Consider the following 7,319-nt stretch of genomic DNA (forward strand, 5'->3'; position numbering starts at 1 on the left):
GGAGAATCATCATCCCTGATCTCAAGTTATACTATAGAGCAATAGTGGTAAAAAAAGAAACACATGGTATTGGTACAGAGACAGGCAGGTAAATCAATGGAATAGAAGTGAAGACCCAGAAATGAACCTATACACCTGTGGTCACTTGATCTTTGCAAAGGAGCCAAAACTATCCAGTGGAAAAAAGATAACATTTTCAACAAATGGTGCTGGTTCAACTGGCAGTCTGCATGTAGATGAATGGAAATTGACCCATTCTTCATCAAAGGAAAAATCTACCAAGATAAACTCTCAATTCTGAACATCTTTGTTCCAAATGCAAGGGTGCCCACATTCATAAAAGAAACTTTACTAAAGTTCAAATCACACATTGCACCTCAACTAATAGTAGTGGGAGACTTCACCGCCCGACACTCAGCAATGGACAGATCACAAAAACAAAAACTAAAAAGAGACACAGTGAAACTAATAGAAGTTATGAACCAAATGGATTTAACAGATATCTATAGAACATTCCATCCTAAAACAAAAGAATATACCATCTTCTCAGTACCTCATTATACTTTCTCCAAAATTGACTATATAATTGGACACAAAACAGGCCTAAACAGATACAAGAAAATTGAAATAATCCCATGCATCCTATCAGATCACCATGGACTAAGGCTGGTCTTCAATAACAGAAAAAAAAAATCAGAAAGCCCACATGCATGTGGAAACTGAACAATGATCTACTCAATGATAACTTGGTCAAGGAAGAAATAAAAAAAAAGAAATTAAAGACTTTTTAGAATGTAATGAAAATGAAGACTCGTCATATCAAACCATATGGGACACAATGAAAGCAGTACTAAGAGGAAAACTCATAGCTCTAAGTGCTTACAAAAAGAAACTGGAAAGAGCACACACTAGCAGCTTAACAACACACCTGAAAGATCTAGAAGAAAAAGAAGTAAAATACACCCAAAAGCAATAGATGGCAGGAAATAATCAAACTCAGGGCTGAAATCAACCAAGTAGAAACAAAAAGAACTATACAAAGTATCAACAAATGCAGGAGCTGGTTCTTTGAGAAAATCAACAAGATAGGTAAACCCTTAGCCAGATTAACCAGAGGAGGCAGAGACAGTATCCAAATTAACAAAATCAGAATTGAAAAGGGAGACAAAACAACAGAAAAATGAGGAAATTTTAAAAATCATCAGATCCTACTACAAAGGCCTATAATCAACAAAACTAGAAAATCTGGATGAAATGGACAATTTTCTAGACAGATACTAGGTACCAAAGTTAAATCAAGATCAGGTAAACCATCTAAATAGTCTCACAACCCCTAAAGAAATAGCAGCAGTCATTAAAAGTCTCCCCACCAAAAAGAGACCAGGACCAGATTGTTATAGAGCAGAAACTATCAGACATTCAAAGAAGACCTAATACCAGTACTCTTAAAACTATTCCACAAAATAGAAACAGAAGGAACACTACCCAATTCGTTCTAAGAAGTCCCAATTATGCTTACACTTAAAGCAAACAAAGACCCAACAAAGAAGGACAACTTCAGACCAATTTCCCTTTTGAACAGTGATGCAAATATACTCAATATAATTCTCACAAACGGAATCCAAGAACACATCAAAAATATCATCCATCATGATCAAGTAGGCTTCTTCATCACAGGGATGCAGGTATGATTCAGTATACTGAATCCACCTACAATATAAACAAACTCAAAATAAAAACCACATCTAATTAGATGCTGAGAAAGAATTTGACAAAATTCAGCATCCCTTCAGGGTAAAAGTTTTAGAAAGATCAGAAATTCAAGACTTGAGCAACTTTGACCACCAACCGTGCGGCAGGGCTGGGCCTGAGAGGCGGGACAGGAAGTGAAGTCACCTCTCCATAAGGTGAAAGAAATTGGCAAGTTCATGAAACCCGGGAAGGTGGTGCTGGTCCTGGCTGGACGCTACTCCGGACGCAAAACCGTCATCGTGAAGAACATTGATGATGGCACTTCAGACTGGCCTTATAGCCATGCCCTGGTGGCTGGGATTGACCGCTATCCCCGAAAAGTGACAGCTGCCATGGGCAAGAAGAAAATCGCAAAGCGATCCAAGATCAACTCCTTTGTGAAAGTTTATAACTACAACCACCTCATGCGGACCAGGTACTCTGTTGATATCCCCTTGAACAAGACTGTTGTCAACAAGGATGTGTTCAGGGACCCAGCTTTGAAACACAAGGCCAGGCGGGAGGCCAATGTCAAGTTTGAGGAGCGATACAAGACGGGAAAGAACAAATGGTTTTTCCAGAAGCTTCGATTTTAGGTTTATTTTTGTTTTCATCATTAAAATTTTAAAAAAAAGAAATTCAAGACTCATACCTAAGCATAGTTAAAGCATTATATAGCAAACCAGTAGCCAACATCAAGCTAAATGGAGAGAAACTTGAAGCAATCCCACTAAAATAAGGGACTAGACAAGGCTGCCCACTCTCTATTCAATATAGTACTTGAAATCCTAGCTAGAGAAATTAGACAACAAAAGAAGGTCAAATGGAAACAAATTGGAAAGGAAGAAGTCAAAATTTCATTATTTACAGATGATATGATTGTATACTTAAGTGACCTCAAAAATTCCACCAGAAAACTCCTGAACCTTTTAAACAACTTAAGCAAGTATCTGGATATTAAATTAACTCAAACAAATCAGTAGCCTTAGTATACTCAAAGGATAAACAGGCTGAGAAAAAAATGAGGGAAACAACACCCTTCACAATAGTCACAAATAATATAAAATACCTTGATGTGAATCTAAAGACCTGTATGACAAGAACTTCAAGTCCCTGAAGAAAGAAATCGAAGAAGATCTCAGAAGATGGAAAGATCTCCCACGCTCATGGATTGGCAGGATTAATATAATAAAAATGACTGTCTTGTCAAAAGCATCTACATATTCAATCAATCCCCATCAAAATTCTAACACAATTCTTTATAGAGTTAGAAAGAGAAATTTGCAAATTCATTTGGAATAACAAAAGACCAAGGATAATGAAAACTATTCTCAACAATAAAAGAACTTCTGGGGGGAAAAACCATCCATGACCTCAAGCTGTATTACAGACCAATAGTGATTAAAAAAAAAAACTATATGGTATTGGTACAGCGACAGGCAGAAAGATCAATGGAATAGAAGTGAAGACCTAGAAATGAACCTACACACATATGGTCATTTGATCTTTAACAAAGGACCTAAAACAACCCAGTAGAAAAAAAAGACAGCATTTTCAACAAATGGTGCTGGTTCAGTTGGTAGTCAGCATGTAGAAGAATGCAAATCAATCCATTCTTACTTCCTTGTACAAAGTTCAAGTCCAAGTGGATCAAGGACCTCCACATAAAACCAGATACACTGAAACTAATAGAAGAGAAAGTGGAGAAGAGCCTCGAATACAGGAGGAAATTTCCTGAACAAAACACCAATGGCTTGTGCTCTAAGATCAAGAATTGACAAGTGGGACCTCATAAAATTGAAAAGCTTCTGTAAGGCAAAGGACCCTGTCAATAGGACAAAACAGTAGCCAACAGATTGGGAAAAGATCTTTAGCAATCCTACATCTGATAGAAGGCTAATATCCAATATATACAAAGAACCCAAGAAGTTAGACTCCAGAGAGCCAAATAACCCTACTAAAAATGAGGTGCAGAGCTAAACAAAGAATTTTGAACTGAAGAATTTCCAAATGGCTGAGAAGCACTTAAAGAAATGTTCAACATCCTTAGTGATCAGGAAAATGCAAATCAAAACAACCCTGAGATTCCACCTCACAACAGTCAGAATGGCTAAGATCAAAGCTCAGAAGATGCTGGCAAGGATGGAGAAAGAGGAACATTCCTCCATTCCTGGTGGGATTGCAAGCTGTATAACCACTCTGGAAATCAGTCTGGTATTTCCTCAGAAGACTGGAAATAGTTCTACCACTCCTGGGCAAATACCCAGAAGATGCTCCAAAATATAACAAGGACACATGCTCCACTATATTCATTATAGCCTTGTTTTTAATAGCAAGAAGCTGGAAAGAACCCAGATGTCCTTCAACAGAGGAATGGATACAAAAAAAATGTGGTACATTTACACAATGAAGTACTACTTAGCTATTAAAAACAATGAGTTTGTGAAATTCTCAGGCAAATGGACGAAAATTGAAGATATCCTTATGAGTGAGGTAACCCAGTCACAAAAGAACACACATGGTGTTTAGTCACTGAGAAGTGGATATTAGCCAAAAAGAAGCTCAGAATACCCACAATACAACTCACAAACCATATAAAACTCAAGAAGAAACAAGATCACACCAAAGTGTGGATGCTACAGTAGTACTCAGTAAAAGGAAGAAAACAATCTCTGGGAAGTAGAGGGAGAGAGAGGAAGAGGGAAAAACGAGGGCCAGTTCAGATATGGGAGAAGATGAGGGAGAAGTATAGAGGGTTAGGAACTTGAAAATGGGTGGGTAGCAGTTGGGGAGGGGGAACTGAGGGTAGCCACTAGAAAGTTCCTGATGCCAGGGACCCCTGAGACTCCCAGACCCTATAAGGAACGACTTTAGCTTAAATACCCAACAAAGGGGAGATAGAACCTGTAGAGACCATATCCAGTGGATAGGCAGGGCCCCCACCCAGTTGAGTAACAGGGCCAGCCACCCACCCACCTCAAAAACATTAATCCAGAATTCCTCCTGTCAAAAAGAAATGCAGGGACAAAGAGTGGAGCAGAAACTGAAGGATAGGACATCCACAGACTGCCCCACCTAGGGATTCATCCCACGTGCAGACACCAAGCCCAGAAACTATTGCTGATGCCAAGAAGTGCTCCCAGACAGGAGCCTAGTATAGCTGTCCTCTGAGAGACTCTGCATCTGACTAAGACACATTCAGATTCTCACAGCCAATCATCAGACTGAGCCAGGGGACCCCAGTGGAAGAGTTAAAAGAAGGACTAAAGGAGCTGAAGGGGATTGCAATCCCATAGGAAGAACAGCAATATCAACTAACCTGACCGCGCCCCCTCCCCCAAGCTTCCAGGGACAAACCACCAACCAAAGAATATACATGGATGGGTCTATGACTCCAGCTACATAAGTAGCAGAGTATTGCCTTATCTGGCATCAATGCAAGGTAGGCCCTTGGTCCTATGGAGGCTTGCTGCCCCAGTGTAGGGGGATTCTAGAGGCGAAGCCAGAGTGGGTGGGTGGGTGGGTGAGCACCCTCTTAGAGGCAGATGGGAGGGGGAATGGGATAGGGGGTTTGCAGAGGGGAGACTGGGAAGGGAGACAACATTTGAAATGTAAATAAATAAAATAACCAATTAAAAATGAAGAATAACGTAATTTTAAAAGGTACATTATACTGTTACACCAGTAATATTGCTTATATGTTAATATAATTCATATAAATTTAAATGATTCAATATAAATTTAGTTTTAGATATGAAATTTTAATGTGTTTCTTTGATTTGTCCTATCTCTCCATCAATGCTCAGAAGGGCCGGAGCATTTCTCTTCCCTCTCCAAAAGTGTTTAGTTTAACTCACTTTCAGACCAATGCATTTCAAATGAGAGGACAGTTACTAATAAATTCAAAGATAGGATGGTGACCCAGGTCTGTTCACCTGGGAAACACATCATGACTTGTCCCACCACAATGGCACATAGTAAATAGTCTCTGAACAAAACAGCACTATCTTGGTCCCCTCTATATTCCCACACCCTGTGTTTCTGTCCACCATCGACCTGCCGGAGCTAGGAGCTTAGCTTTACACTGACACAGCCTAGATCAAAATGAGCATAGAAGACTCAGGACCACATCTCCCTCCAGAGAAGTTGTGGCCAAAGTGTATCAGCACCTAGGGAGTAGTACAGCCGAACAGCTTGAGACAGGAGGAGTGAGAAAAGCTTATTCAACATCACACAGCACCCCAGACTGACTATTGTTCACAGGTCACACCTTTCCAGTGGCACTCTCTTCTCAGGGAGTCTTCCAATTTTCTCTGGTTCAGACACTGAGAAAGTTCCCTTATTTTTTCATAGAGAACCAACTGGTTCAAGTTGGGCCCTAATGGTCTTACTCACACAATGCGTGCAATGAGACACAGACCACACGGGGGCAGAATAGAGCTGTGCCAACAGTGGTCTGGATGTCATTGTGAAGACTGCTTCTGCTTCTTCCCAGAGTCTTCAGAACTTGGTGTCTTTGACCAAAAGCTAATTTTCTTCATATTTAAAATAGTAGGCGGCTGAAGAGATGGCCCAGTAGTTGACAACACTGGCTGCTTTTCCAGAAACCCTGAGTTCAATTCCCAGCAACCACATGGTGGCTCAAAACTGCACCTAATTAAATCTGGTGCCATTTCCCAGCATAAAGGTATACATGCAGACAGAATAGTGTGAATATAATACATCTTAAAAGAAACAAACAAAAATAAATAGTAGGATCCCTGGACATGTACATGCTGGCATACTCCTTTAATCCCAGAACTCAGGAGGCTTGGGCAGGAGTATCTCTGTGGGTTCAAGGTTAGCCTGGTCTATGTAGCAAGTTACAGGTCAGCCAGCATTATGTAGAAATAGTCTCAAAAACAAAATAATTAAATAAAATAAATAGTACCAATGACATCCTGATGCCTGGTTCCAAAGATAAGTAAAAAGCTTCTTGTGACATCAACCCAACATATATATAAATTCTAGCAAACTACTGCACCAGCAAAGAGGCAGGGTGAAGGACTGAGAGCTTATCAGAGGGGCTTTGTAGACCTCGTCTCCATCCTAAGTATTGATCCAAAGTGAATGAATTGTCAATCACTCAGTCACAGACTATGAGAAACACCTGAAAGGACAGGACAGGGAAAACAGGAAACTAGATACATATGTAGCAAAGAAATGCCTTATCTGGCATCACTGGGAGGGGAACCCCTTGCTCCTGTGGAGACTTGATGACCCAGGATAGGGGAGTGCTAGGTCGCTGAAGCAGGAGTGGGTGGGCGGGTGAGGAAGCCTCCTCATAGAGGCAGGGGAGGGAGAAGGGCATAGGGGGCTTGTAGAGTGGAAACTGGGGAGGAGGAAGATAGCATTTGAAATGTGAATAAATAAATAACCAATAAAAAATGAAAAAGAAGGAAATGAAACCCGGTTTCAAGGGAGTAATATGAGGAATGATAGAACAGAACACCCAGCTTTCTCATGAGATTGTGCACACAGAAACATCCATGTATACACACACTACAAATAATTATGTTAAATAGAGACTTATTTTGTTCTTTTTCTAA

The 7,319-nt window shown here is 40.2% G+C and overlaps 1 pseudogene; it reads left to right on the plus strand.

Moving 5' to 3' along the window:
• The first annotated feature begins 1,913 nt into the window (after positions 1–1,913).
• LOC114627335 lies at positions 1,914–2,327 on the plus strand (annotated as a pseudogene).
• Positions 2,328–7,319: the final 4,992 nt, after the last annotated feature.

The sequence above is a fragment of the Grammomys surdaster genome, unplaced genomic scaffold (assembly GCF_004785775.1).
Source record: "Grammomys surdaster isolate TR1022 unplaced genomic scaffold, NIH_TR_1.0 252, whole genome shotgun sequence".
Classification (NCBI taxonomy): Eukaryota; Metazoa; Chordata; class Mammalia; order Rodentia; family Muridae; genus Grammomys; species Grammomys surdaster.